This window comes from Schistocerca nitens, chromosome 3, assembly GCF_023898315.1.
Source record: "Schistocerca nitens isolate TAMUIC-IGC-003100 chromosome 3, iqSchNite1.1, whole genome shotgun sequence".
Classification (NCBI taxonomy): Eukaryota; Metazoa; Arthropoda; class Insecta; order Orthoptera; family Acrididae; genus Schistocerca; species Schistocerca nitens.
This window is the reverse complement of record NC_064616.1, coordinates 219,148,521-219,162,481: the sequence shown is the minus strand read 5'-3', so window position 1 is coordinate 219,162,481 and position 13,961 is coordinate 219,148,521. Positions and strand designations below refer to the sequence as shown.

The following is a 13,961-nucleotide window of genomic DNA, read 5'->3' as shown; positions in this document are numbered from 1 at the left end:
ATGACCTCCGATGTTAAGTCCCATAGTGCTCAGAGCCATTTGAACAATTTTTTTTTTTTTTTGTACGGGCGCTGATAACCGCGCAGTTGAACGCCCCGCAAACCTAACATCAACAACATCTTATCTTCGTGGTCCTTACGCGAAATGTACGTTGGCGGCAGTAGAATCATTCTGAAATAGCTCAAATTCCGGTTCTGTAAATTTTCTCAATAGCGTTTCTCGAAAAGAACGTCGGTTTCAGTCCAGGGATTCCCGATAGAGTTCCCGAAGCATCTCCGCAATACTTGCGTGTTGTCCGAACCTGCCAGTAACAAATCTAAGAGTAGTAGCCCATCTCTGAACTGCTTCGATTTCTTCCTCTAATCCAACCTAATGTGGATCCCAAACACCCGAGCAGTACTCGAGAATAGGTCGCCTCGGCGTCCTATATGGGGTCTCCTTTGCAGATGAACCACACTTTCCCAAAATTCTACCAACAAACCGAAGTCGACCATTCTCCTTCCATACCACACTGCCCACATGCTCGCGCTATTTCATACCGCTTTGCAACGTTACGACCAGAAATGATGGGACTGTGTCAAGCAACACACTACTAATGCTTTATTCGAATGTTAAAAGTTTGGTTTTCCTACTCATCCACATTAACTTGCATTTTTCTATATTTAGAGCCGGCTGCCATTCAACTCACCAACTAGAAATTTTGTCTAAGTCGTCTTGTCCCTTCCAACAGTCACTGAACTTCAACGCCTTCCCCTACACCACAGCATAATCAGCAAACAACCTCTGATTACAGGCCAACCTGTCCGCCAGATCATTCACGTATACAGAAAATAATAGCGGTCCTATCATACTTCCCTGGGGCATTCCTGACGGTACCCCTGTCACATTCGCCGAACACCCACCGTCGAGGACAACGTACTGGAGTCTATTGCTTAAGAAGTCTTCGAACCACTCGCGTGCGTGGGAACCTATTCCACATGCTCTTACCTTCGTTAAAAGTCCACAATCAGTGTATAACACAGGACTAAAGTCGTGGACACAGGTCAACAGACTATGGTTATGCGAGTATGTCATTTCCGCCTACGTACGACGAAGCCAATCTCTTTTTAGTGGAGCGTAATTTCCCTTCTGTCTTGCCTTACTGAACAAACTGTTGTTTGCTGCTTTCACCTGTGGACTCGTGAACCATGTTAGATTCATTGTTGGCAGCCAGTAGGGGCAGGCTGTGAGGGCACGCCATAAACCAACACACACGGGCTATCTCTCAGCAAACTGAAAAATACCCTGTGTTAAAGGAAGATTAAGTTTTTAGTGCTTCGTGGCATTTTCAAAACTCCATCTCCGAATACCTACTACAACCTATATCCTTTTGAATCTGCTTACTGTATTTGTCTCTTATCTTCTCTCTCTCTCTCTCTCTCTCTCTCTCTCTCTCTCTCTCTCTCTCTCTCTCTCTCGCCCTCGCCCCTCCCTCCCAATCACTCACTTCCCTCCAATACTAGATTGATGATCCCTTAATGTCTTTGAATGTTTCCTATCAACCGATTCCGTCTTTTGCTCAAGTTGTGCCACGACTTTCTTGTCTTCCCAATTCTATTCAGTACCTCCTCATTAGTTTCATAATCTATGTCTCTAATCTTCAACAGTCTTCTATAGCACCACATTTCAAAAGCCTGTATTCTCTTCCTGCTAAACTGTTTATCATCTAGGTTTCACTTCCATACATGGTTACACTCCAGACAAATACTTTCAGAAGACTTCCTTACACTTAAATCTATATTCCATGTTAATAAATTTCTCTTCTTCAGAAATTCTTTTCTTGCCTTTACTAGTCTATATTTTATACCCCCTCTACTTCGGCCATCATGAGTTATTTTGCAAAACTCATCTGTTACTTAAAGTGTCTCGTTTCCTAATCTACTTCCCTCAGCATCATCAGATTTAATTCGACTACATTCCATTATCCTTGTTTTGCTTTCGTTGAAGTTCATCTTCTATCCTCATTTCAAGACAACGTCTATTCTGTTCTGCTGCTCTTCCAAGTTCTTTGTTGGCTCTGACAGAATTACAATGTCATCGGCGAACGTCAAAGTTTTTTTCTTTTCCCTGGACTTTAATTCCTACTCCAAATTTTTCTTTGGTTTTCTTTACTGCTGCTCAATGTACAGATTGAAAAACATCGGGTATCGGCTACAACCCTGTCTCAACCCCTTCTCAACCAGTGCTCCCTTTCATGCCGCTCGATTCTTACAACTGCCTTCTGGTTTCTCTGCAAGTTGAAAAACAGCCTCTCGCTCCCTGTATTTGAACTCTGCTACCTCCAGAACTCCAAAGAGAGTATTCCAATCAACATTGTCAAAAGTTTCCTCCAAGTCTACAAATGCTGTAAATAGAGGTTTGCCTTTCTTTAACCTATCTTGTAAGATAAATCGTAGGGTCAGTATTGCCTCGCGTATTCCTACATTTCTCCGGAATCCAAACTGATCTTCCACAATGTCGGCTTCTACCAGTTTCTCCCATTCTTCTGTAAAGAATTCGTGTTAGTATTTTGCAACCATGACATTAAACTGATAGTTCGGTCCAGAATGAGATTTTCGCTCTGCAGCGGAGTGTGCGCTGATATGAAACTTCCTGGCAGATTAAAACTGTGTACCGGACCGAGACTCGAACTCGGGATATTTGCCTTCCGCGGGCAAGTGCTCTACCACCTGAGCTACCCAAGCACGACTCACGCCCCGTCCTCACAGCTTTACTTCTACCAGTACCTCGTCTCCTACCTTCCAAACTTTTATAGAAGCTCTCCTGCGTCTCCCGAGTTCGAGTCGCGGTCCGGCACACAGTTTTAATATGCCAGGAAGTTTCATATCAGCGCACACTCCGCTGCAGAGTGAAAATCTCATTCTGGAAACATCCCCAAGTCTGTGGCTAAGCCATGTCTCCACAATATCCCTTCTTTCAGGAGTGCTAGTTCTGCAAGGTTCGCAGGAGAGCTTCTGTAAAGTTTGGAAGGTAGGAGACGAGATACATCTACATCTATTCTCCGCAAGCCACCCAACGGTGTGTGGCGGAGGGCACTTTACGTGCCACTGTCATTACCTCCCTTTCCTGTTCCAGTCACGTATGGTTCGCGGGAAGAACGACTGCCGGGAAGCCTCCGTGCGTTCTCGAATCTCTCTAATTTTACATTCGTGAGCTCCTCAGGAGGTATAAGTAGGGGGAAGCAATATATTCGATACCTCATCCAGAAACGCACCCTCTCGAAACCTGGACAGCAAGCTACACCGCGATGCAGAGCGCCTCTCTTGCAGAGTCTGCCACTTGATTTTGCTAAACATCTCCGTAACGCTATCACACTTACCAAATAACCCTGTGACGAAACGCGCCGCTCTTCTTTGGATCTTCCCTATCTCCTCTGTCAACCCCTATCTGGCTCGGATCCCACACTGATGAGCAATACTCAAGTATAGGTCGAACGAGTGGTTTGTAAGCCACCTCCTTTGTTGACGTCCTACATTTTCTAAGGACTCTCCCAATGAATCTCAACCTGGCACCCGCCTTACCAACAGTTAATTTTATGTGATCATTCCACTTCAAATCTTTCCGCACGCATACTCCCAGATATTTTACAGAAGTAACTGCTACCAGTGTTTGTTTCGCTATCTCATAATAATACAATAAAGGATCCTTCTTTCTATGTATTCGCAATACATTACATTTATCTATGTTAAGGGTCAGTTGCCACTCCCTGCACCAAGTGCCTATCCGCTGCAGATCTTCCTGCATTTCGCAGCAATTTTCTAATGCTGCAACTTCTCTGTATACTACAGCATCATCCGCAGAAAGCCACATGGAACTTCCGACACTATCTGCTAGGTAGAAGTAAAGCTGTGAGGACGCGGCGTGAGTCGTGCTTGGGTAGCTCAGATGGTAGAGCACTTGGCCGCGAAAGGCAAAGGTCCCGAGTTCGAGTCTCTGTTCGGCACACAGTTTTAATCTGATAGTTCGGCAATTTTCAGGTCTCTCAGCAACTGCTTTCTTTAGAATCGGAATTATATTCTTATTGAAGTCTGAGGCTATTTCGGCTGTCTTACACATCTTGCGCACCAGATGCAAGAGTTTTGTCACGGCTGGTTCCTCCGAGGCTATCAGTAGTTCTGACGGAGTACCGTTTTCTCCGTTTCGATTTAGATCTTTCAGAGCTGCTAGAATTAATGCTACTACATTCTCCGAACGTTAGCTGAAAAATTTTGAAATTAATATATGTAAGAATATAATTTTTTTAAAATTTAGTTATTTTGCGAAGAGGGAGGAGGATCGTGGCACTCGTAGCGCCCCCTCCTATCCCCCCCCCCCCCCCTTGGATTCGCGCCTGCGTATTTCAAAACGCTTATTCAATTCTCCTTTTCCGGAAGAAAGCTACGGTATTGGGGTATCTGAAAATTCCACGTCGGGGGCCGATTTCCGGCACCCGAATCGCGAATGCCGGGCATCGGAAGAGCGAGGTGTGCGAAGTAATTGGCCACGGAGGAGTGGCAGGGGGCGGCGCGTCTTTTCTGGAACAAGATGGCGGCGGAGCTGCCCCCTCTGGCGCGGCGCGCGCGGCCCGCGGGCTCAGTCAGTATGTTCGCCTGGGACGGCGCGGAGGCCGGTGCTCACGACCAGTGCACGTGGACCGAGCTGTCGCAGCTCTTCCGCGCCTTCTACAAGCGCGTCACCATCAGTGAGGTGGACCACGAGGAGCGACCCATCTGCTTCAGCGCTCCCACCGCAGGCATCCGCCGGCCCGACCACCTCGACTTCTCTCCACTCAATTTCCTCGCCTGCTACTTCGTCAGCTCTCACAAAGGTTCTCTTTTCTACACGCGTCGTCTACTGGCTCATTTCCCGCAACGCCCTCGCGCATTTTACGCTCGCAGCGGTTGCTATACTGGAGTTCTTAGAACGCCCTTTTGGTACCTTCTTTCCTGTTTTGTTCGTCTTTAGAGATTCCAGAGCTTCTATGTTGGCGATTTAACGCTAAACTCCCTATATATAGTTATATGATTGCCGTAGACTAGCATATCTAAATCTTCCACTCAGCGAGCACTGTCCTGGAGGAGGAGAACTCGCACCGGCGCTTTACCCCCTAGGCGTCGCCCAATCTGTTCTTTGTTCCTATACTTCCCTTGGACGTAAGAGACAAACTACATAGTTTGCGTTCTAACCTTTTTACACAATAACCTTAGTTTTACCTTAATGAAAGTTCATATTTACTAGTTTAGTTAAAAATTCATGTACCGAGTGTACTACGTTTTGTTGCATTATTACACAGGAAAAAAAGTAGTCGCGTACCTATGTATTCGATCGGTATGAGAGGATTGAGGAGCTAATAACTGTGTACTGAGACGCCTTTAAAATCGCAGTAATCATTATGGAGTTCTGGAGGAGAGGTTGCTAAATAGAGTCGAGTAGATTATGATTGTTGTCCCAATCTGACAAGGGAACCTCCCCATCGCACCCCCCTCAGATTTAGTTAAAGTTGGCACAGTGGATAGGCCTTGAAAAACTGAACACAGATCAATCGAGAAAACAGGAAGAAGTTGTGTGGAACTATGAAAAAAATTAGTAAAATATACAAACTGAGTAGTCCATGCGAAGATAAGCAACATCTAGGTAAATTTTAGCTCCGGATCGCCGTGGTCCCGTGGTTAGCGTGAGTAACTGTGGAACGAGAGGTCCTTGGTTCAAGTCTTCCCTTCACTGAAAATTTTACTTTCTTTATTTTCGCAAAGTTGTGATCTGTCCGTTCGTTCATACACGTCTCTGTTCACTGTAATAAGTTTAGTGTCTGTGTTTTGCGACCGCACCGCAAAACCGTGCGATTAGTAGACGAAAGGACGTGCCTCTCCAATGGGAACGGAAAACATTTGATCGCAAGGTCATAGGTCAACCGATTCCTCCACAGGAAAACACGTCTGATATATTCTATACGACACTGGTGACGGCATGTGCGTCACATGACAGGAATATGTTGTCGACCCACCTAACTTGTACACTTAGCGAATGGGTAAAAGATTCTTCTACCTTGTCCGATTTAGGTTTCTTGTTGATGTGATAATCACTCCCAAAAAAGTGATGAAAACATAAGAGTTTGTCACATAAACTGAAAATAAAAAATTAAACTTTTTACTCGAGGGAAGACTTGAACCTAGGACCTCTCGTTCCGTAGCTGCTCTCGGTAACCACGGGACCACGGCACTCCTTGACTCGCTTTCTCCTTGATGTTGCATATCTTCGCATGGACTACTCAGTTTGTATATTTTACTAATTGTTTTCATAGTTTCACACAACTTCTTCCTGTTTTCTCGATTGATCTGTGTTCAGTTTTTCAAGGACTATCCACTGTGCCAACTTATAACTAAATCTGAGGGGGGTGCGATGGGGAGGTTCCCTTGTGAGATGGCAAAGGCACGGCAGTCACTCATTGAGACACGTTTCTTATGATATTACAACTCCACGCCCCCCTTTTTTAAAGAGATTAGACATTGTTGTCTTAGAATGGAAACAAACATTATTACAGTGTAGAAAGAGTGTCTTTATTAGGTCCATTAGCAGAAAGCATTACACTACAATGAATACTTGTAGGGCAACGCTCCGTGATTTGTGGGTAGTGTTGTTGCCTCGTGGAGACGTGGTCATGGAGTCGAGTCTCGCCTAGGCCATGCATGTGGATTTTTAATTGGCGTCACTTTACGTGTCCTGCATAGCCAATGGATTTGAAGTGATTATATGCAAAATAATCACAGTAAGCTATCAATATATGTAATAACAATGTTTAATTGTGTTGATGCATAAATAAATGGCAACATTCAATTAATAATTGTTGGGCTACAAACCATAAACAAAGGAAGTAAAATAGCTGGACGGACAGAAAAAAATTTGCTCTTTATACTAAAAGTCCAAATCGTAAGCATACATTTCCAAACTGTTACACCTAGAATGAACAGTACTCTTAAATAAACTTTTTTCCGGGTTTATATTAAAAAGCCCGTGAGCTGCTCACAGCAATGAAACTACTCCAAAACTATCACTAAATGTAACAAACGGTTCTTAAAATTTAAATATAAACACAGACCATTAGCTCCAAAAACCTGCACTAGCTTTCTGGTGCCGCGAGAGCTTCGGTGCAAGTATAATTAAACAAAGTATTATTATTTCTCGTTAGAACCATAATTGATGACACTATGGATCTAGAACGTTTAAACTCGTAAACTATTTAGAGAATAACCGATGTGTCCTTAACGGGTGTTACGCCATAAATTTCAAAGGTTCGGTCATAACATTCTGATCCTTATCGTCTGGTAGTGAACGTGACTTCGTCCTCAGATGACGTTTTGTGTACATGAAAACTGTAAACTGCCAAGTGGCAGCATGATCTGTATTGCATGTGAAGCTATACGAGATCCCCTTTACAATAATTGGCTGCCGGCCCCTGTGACCGAGCGGTTCTAGGCGCTTCAGTCCGGAACCACAGGGCTGCTGCGGTCGCAGGTTCGAACCCTGCCTCGGACATGGATGTGTGTGATGTCCTTAGGTCAATTAGGTTTAAGTAGTTCTAAGTCTAGGGGACTGATGACCTCAGATGTTAAGTCCCATATTGCTTAGAGCCATTTGAATAAAAAATGGTTCAAATGGCTCTGAGCACTATGGGACTCAACTGCTGTGGTCATAAGTCCCCTAGAACTTAGAACTACTTAAACCTAACTAACCTAAGGACAGCACACAACACCCAACCATCACGAGGCAGAGAAAATCCCTGACCAAGCCGGGAATCAAACCCGGAAACCATTTGAATAATTGGCTGGGTACATTGGTTCGTACTATGGTATTACCACGCAACCACACTATGACCCCGGCTAATAAACATCTGTGCTGTTGAACTCAGTCTTCAAGTTGATGCTGTTGGTTGGTTTCACTAAAGAAAAGCAACACCAAAAATTTCATCCACTCAGGCTATTCTACATGATGATATAACTAACAGCTTCAGGTGTACACAGACAATAATTCACATTCCGTTTAAGAAACTGAGAAAATTGTCACGTCACTAGAGTGAAACCCGTATGGTAGGGCAGACTTCTCGCAATAGTTTTGAGCTGTAGAGAAATAAACCAGCCAAGCAACAGCCGTAATGTCGTAGACTTTGCTGCTTCTATCATCAGAAAAATGAGCACGACACCCCATATTTCTTCAAATATCTCTACAATACATTCGTTTTAACCAAAATGAAAACATGTTCTTTGAGGAAAGTAGTGAGCATGGACACGATAGCTCTTTCCTCTAGCCTTCTTCAGCTTCTATAAACTCTAGGGACCACTTTGATGTGCATGGCAGAGGGTAATTGGCATGGTACCACGTGTTACGATTTCTTCCCGTTCCAGCCGCACAGGGAACGCGAGAAAAATGGATGCTGAACTGCCGCTGGGCGTGCTGTAATAGGTCCAATTTTGTCTTCATCGTCCTTACTTGACAGGTACGCTGGGAGCTGAAAAAATGTTTATATTCTTCAATTGATACTGATTTTTCGATACTTTTCGCTCGATGTTTTACGTCATCTTCAAGAGTCTGCCAGCTCTGGTTTCTCATTATTTCCACAACGTTCTTACGTGAGTCAGGCAGACTTGTGACCATTCGTGCCCTCCCTTCCCCCTGCTGAGCATACGTTAATAAATGCTAGTTGATATGATCCCCACATACATGAGCAATATCTTAAAGTGATTGGTAAGCAGTCTCCTGTGTAGCCTGCCTACATTTTCCCAGTTAATTGCATTGAACCGAACCGAATCGAACCGAACCGAAGTCTGTGCCTTACTTACAGTTCAGCTTGTGTGATCATTCCCCTCTCTCTCTCTCTCTCTCTCTCTCTCTCTCTCTCTCTCTCTCTGTGTGTGTGTGTGTGTGTGTGTGTGTGTGTGTGTGTGTGTGTGTGTATGTGTGTGTGTGTGTGAGATTCTACATTTCTGTATTTTCAACCATTGCACTACTTTGAAATCTCATTAAAATATCGTCAAATATTTTTTGCAGCTCTTTTCAGACCGTACTTTGTTATAGACAAACTGCATTATCTGCGAAAAGTCTGAGGTTTTTATTAATATTGTCTGAAAAGTCATTTTTATACAACATGAACAACAAGGGTATCTTTCCAAATGACTGAACTTCCCCATCTGAAGCTAATAGCCCGCCTACAGAACTAAGATATTTTTGCGTTGCTCGCGTACTGCAAGAATGGGAATAGAGTATGAATATTGCCATTGGCGACGTTAAACGGAATCATTCGCGAAGCACTTGCTTTAGAATGAATGAATACATAGTTACTTGCGTGGGTACTGATGTCCACGGAGTGGCTTGTGCTAAATCCACACGGATCAAATATAATATTATCTTAATCAGAGACGCATGGGCCCTAATTTCAGAACCCATGATTTGAGTAAAGGTATTTGCTGCTGACAGTATCAGACTAAAAAAGTAAAATCTTCAGGAGTATATTCTTGGTCATTATCAGCACCATATTTCTCTGACATTAGGAATTTTCACGTGCACATAGCACTACAGAATTTCATCGCAGTTCAGAGTCTTCATGACACTGCGTGCTCTGCTGCCACTGGCTAGGTAAGCCAGTTCACGTGTCGTAGAAATGCAAGGCCATTACACCGTCTAGAGACCACGCCTAGTGAAGCATCGTCACAGAATAGGGAGTACCAGGGAGCTAGTGATTCAACAGGCCATTTAACACTGCCGGTCCTCTGATCAAATGGGACCGAGCCGCATGGTGAAGTGGTCAAATACTGGGCTCGAATTACGAGAGTAGAGGAGCGCCGATCGAAAGCCACAGTGATCTAGACGCTAGTCGTACGTATGCGCAAGAATAGTCTACCTTACTATGTATGATGGAAGGCGCGCATAATTTTCTCCATCCCATCTGCCCCCCCCCCCCCCTCCCCCGGTTTTCCAGTTGCGAATGGTCCGCGGGAACGAAACTGTTTTGTAAGACTTGGTATACGTTACAATTTTTCTGATTTTTAGCGACATGATCATTCCATGAAATACATGTGTGAGGAAACAGTACTTGCGCTGGGATTACTGTGATTCAATTCACGCCTGACCACACTGATCTAAACTTCCACATTGTCCCTAAAAGCACTTCACATGAATAGTAGAATGCTTCCTTGAACAAGGCCACTGACAATTTCCATACCCATCCTTGCCCCCTCTACACTAGCGCCTAGTCTGTAATGCCCTCGTCATTGAAACATTAAATTTGACTTACTTACTTCCCTTTTGAGAGAAGTGGGGTTGCATTCCTAATATGACCCTCCGACAGTTGTTTCCAGAGTGATGTGCTCAAGACAATGAGAGAACTTTCTTTTGTTTGCTGTCCACTGAGTTATCGGTCTGAAATAAATTTTCTGTCTGCAGGAGGTTTGTTCTAATGGAAAAAGGAAGAGGGAACAAAATGAAACACAAAATAGCTAATGCTGAAAGCATTCTCAAAATATCAATTTCGTGGTCTAACTTCAACAGACTGTTTGTACTAAAGCATGGATATCATATGAATAACTTGTTACTTAAAGGTTGCTCCGTGCATGATTTAGATTAGCTATTAGGGGAAAAAAATGAAATTAGTGTGTTCATCTGTGTGTCTATACAGGTAGAGCGGCACTCACAAAAGTCTCTCTTTCTCTCTCTCTCTCTCTCTCTCTCTATCTCTCTCTCTCTCTCTCTCTCTCTCTCTCTCTCTCTCTCTCTCTCTCTCTCTCAAATTCGTTGTTTATTGTTAAATGATTTTATGAACATAAAAGGAGCAACTCTTAGTGCTGGTTTGCGATAGTGAAAATGAGAAAAACAGTACTGCCAAGGCTGAAACTGGCAGCTGATGATTCTGGTATAGAATTGATTAAAGCTATGGAACTGCAATTAAGTAAAAGAGAACTAAGAAACATCATGTTCTTCTTTCTCTTCTCTTGATATTCATGACCTACACATTTACATTTTGACTGGAGGTATACCAGATTCTGAATGCTCTCATCCATCTTCTAAAACATGCCAAGAACCCCGTTATAAGTGTCACTGAACAAAAATAAAACATTGTTCACAGTAACAATTTAAATTAGATTTTCATGCAGAATATGTATAATAGAACAAGTAGTTTGCTGCGAATACTTTTGTTCCCCTGATGATGTTTCTTCTGCTTAAAACTTAGTGCTATCGAAATACAGAACTTGAACACAGACCCTTACCCTGTCTCTGTCACTCTGTACCATGATGATTATATGGCCCAAGTGATTGTATAAATCCTATGCTGTTGGCGAGTGAAGAGGTTGAACCTTACCAAAGGAGACATTGTATAGGGATGAAGTTAATAAAGAAATTTAAAAATCTTTTTAAAATGGTGTTTACTGAGGATTATGTTTACGTACATGAAGAATGACTGGGACGAATTTGCAGTTCACTTGTAGTTATCACCACCTGTGTTTTGACTTATTCTACATAAACATGTATTTTCATACTCCAGCCACCCACTACCAGTTACCCATATCACTGTAGAGTTGACTAGCATCTAGATATCACTATCGGAGGCATTGAAAAACTGCTGAATTCATATAACTTAATGAGGTCGTCTGTACAGAATTTATAAATCTGTTGTCCCCATTTTCAGCTGCAATTTGCTGTGTTACCCTTGAGCAGAGAGGTGTTCACACAGACTGTATAAGACTGCAGATCATATCAGTCTACAGGAATTTCAGAAGATCTGATCCATTTAACTATCACTCTGCATCACTGTCTTCAACTGCATTCACAGATGGAGTCATTTCTGTCATACAAATGCTTGGACTAACAGAGATTGAGCATACAAAGTGAAACGGCTATAGTGTCTTACCTACGGATAAAGCAAATAAATCGCAGGCTCCTGTGTATAACTACAGTTCTGTTTTAATAATGGCACCACATCACAAAAATGAATCATAAACTGCTTACAGTGAGTAGTCAAGGGATATCCCACAGCCCCCTACATACCACACCTCTAGGGATGATGGAGAATAATTCCAGATGACACTGGGAAATATAAGGAGAACCCCACCACACCATTACGAGTTTACAAATGACTGATAACAGAAAAACCACGATATGTAGACTATAGATATGTGCATAACTGTTTATCAGTGTGATTTCTCTGTGGCAAACCAAGCTGTAAGCCAGCTTCAGACTTTTCTTGGTTTATAAACTGCTTTGATTTTTCATGACAACAGCATTCCAACCATTACCGTTAAGCTGTAATTGTGCTTCCTTCAGTCCTATTTCAGAAACTTTGAAAAGAAACTGTGAAAATATTTAGCCCATATATGTCCTACAAATTGAAATTTTAAATTTCTTGCATTGAATCACACCACCTCCACTGCTTCCCCCCTCCCCCCCTCTCTTCCCCCCTCGCCCTCTCTACTCCCCTTCCTTACCTTTCTTCCAAGGCTGTCCAAAACTCTGAAATGTCATTATCATCCTTGAGCCTCCAATTGGGTCTCAATTGTTCAGGGGGATCGAAATTCAAGCTTGTTTTACTGATTACAAAATAAGGAAGTTGTTTGAATGAGTCCTGTGGAGTTATGCATGAGGCACTAACCTCTTATCAAAATGGAGAGATTTTATAAATCATTGGAGGCAAATGCCAGAACAATTGATGAAACATTTGTCATGTGCTTGCTTTACCCAAATTATGTATTTATCACTTAGTACATCAAAAGTCTGATTAAGTATATATAAGTTTTTTGAAGACATTGTTTGTATTAATGACTTGCCAAACACATGGCCAATCAGAACTGGAACCAGGGACTCTATAAACACTCAACCTTACCCAATATAAGTTGAACAATTAGTATTAACTTTCTTTAAGGTTGCTACTAATATCTCCTTTCTAAGACTCATCAGCTTGACCAGGGTTCATGTTTTGCAGTTGTTCATATTTAGAGGTGGGCTTGTGTCTAAGAGTTTGTAATATTCATTTCTCTGTTGATTATGAAAGGAAATTTCCGTGTTTAACTGCCAGTAGATGGAAATGCCTAATAATCCACTAGAAGTAGAAGTTCTAATGGTGTACTTATGGGAATGAGTTGCATGAACAGAGTATCTGGTTGGAATATAATTTATAGTGTTTTAGGGACCATCTCGATTAGCAAATCTGACGCACAGGAGCAGCAGTTCTTAATACTGAGGCAATCTACAATGACAAGGAAGAAGGACAAGCACACAGAATCACATTTGATTAGTGAAAATGATTATCACAACTTGATTTGTTGCTGATGGATTATAAAGTGATAACTCTGCTTAGACCTGAAGGTTTATATTGCAGAACAAAGAGATTTGAATGCATTGGCATCTACTCATCATATGTCATCTTGGGATAGTCAAGTCATTTCAGTTGTTTCTAAGAGAATAGCAGCCCCTTTTATATGAACAGACTTCGTAAATGCAAGCAGTATAGCTATTGCAATAGATGTTGCTAAAAAGTTAGAATGAATTTTGAACTATTGTTATGCTTGAGAATTCTGTGTTTGCCACTGAGTCCTTGTATGACAGATGCAAATTGTGTATGTTCCTATATGTTGTGTATTAAAGTGGTCATTATTTGCATTTATGTAAACAGAACAGATTGAAATAATTTGCTTTTACAGTTCATTAAGTCTATAACGGTGTGTACAATCATGCTAAACAGTACAATAACTGTGTTTTTTAGAGTAAGAAGTGGTGAATAGTTGACAAACTGATGAGATCGTCTAAACTGATGTAAAATAATAATAAAAATGTAAATAGGTTGCCTATTGACCATCTTTCTTTGAGGCCATGTTGAACTGGTCTGAAACATTGCTCATTTTACAAAACACACATGTCATACTTTCATTTAATTTTTGACAGTTATTAAAACTCAAAATCAT

The 13,961-nt window shown here is 42.2% G+C and overlaps 1 protein-coding gene across 2 annotated transcripts in view; it reads left to right on the top strand.

Moving 5' to 3' along the window:
- The window catches only part of LOC126248178 (filamin-A), a 564,033-nt gene that overhangs the window by 490,537 nt on the left and 59,535 nt on the right, over positions 1-13,961 (top strand). The gene's annotated exons all lie outside the window — the stretch shown is intronic.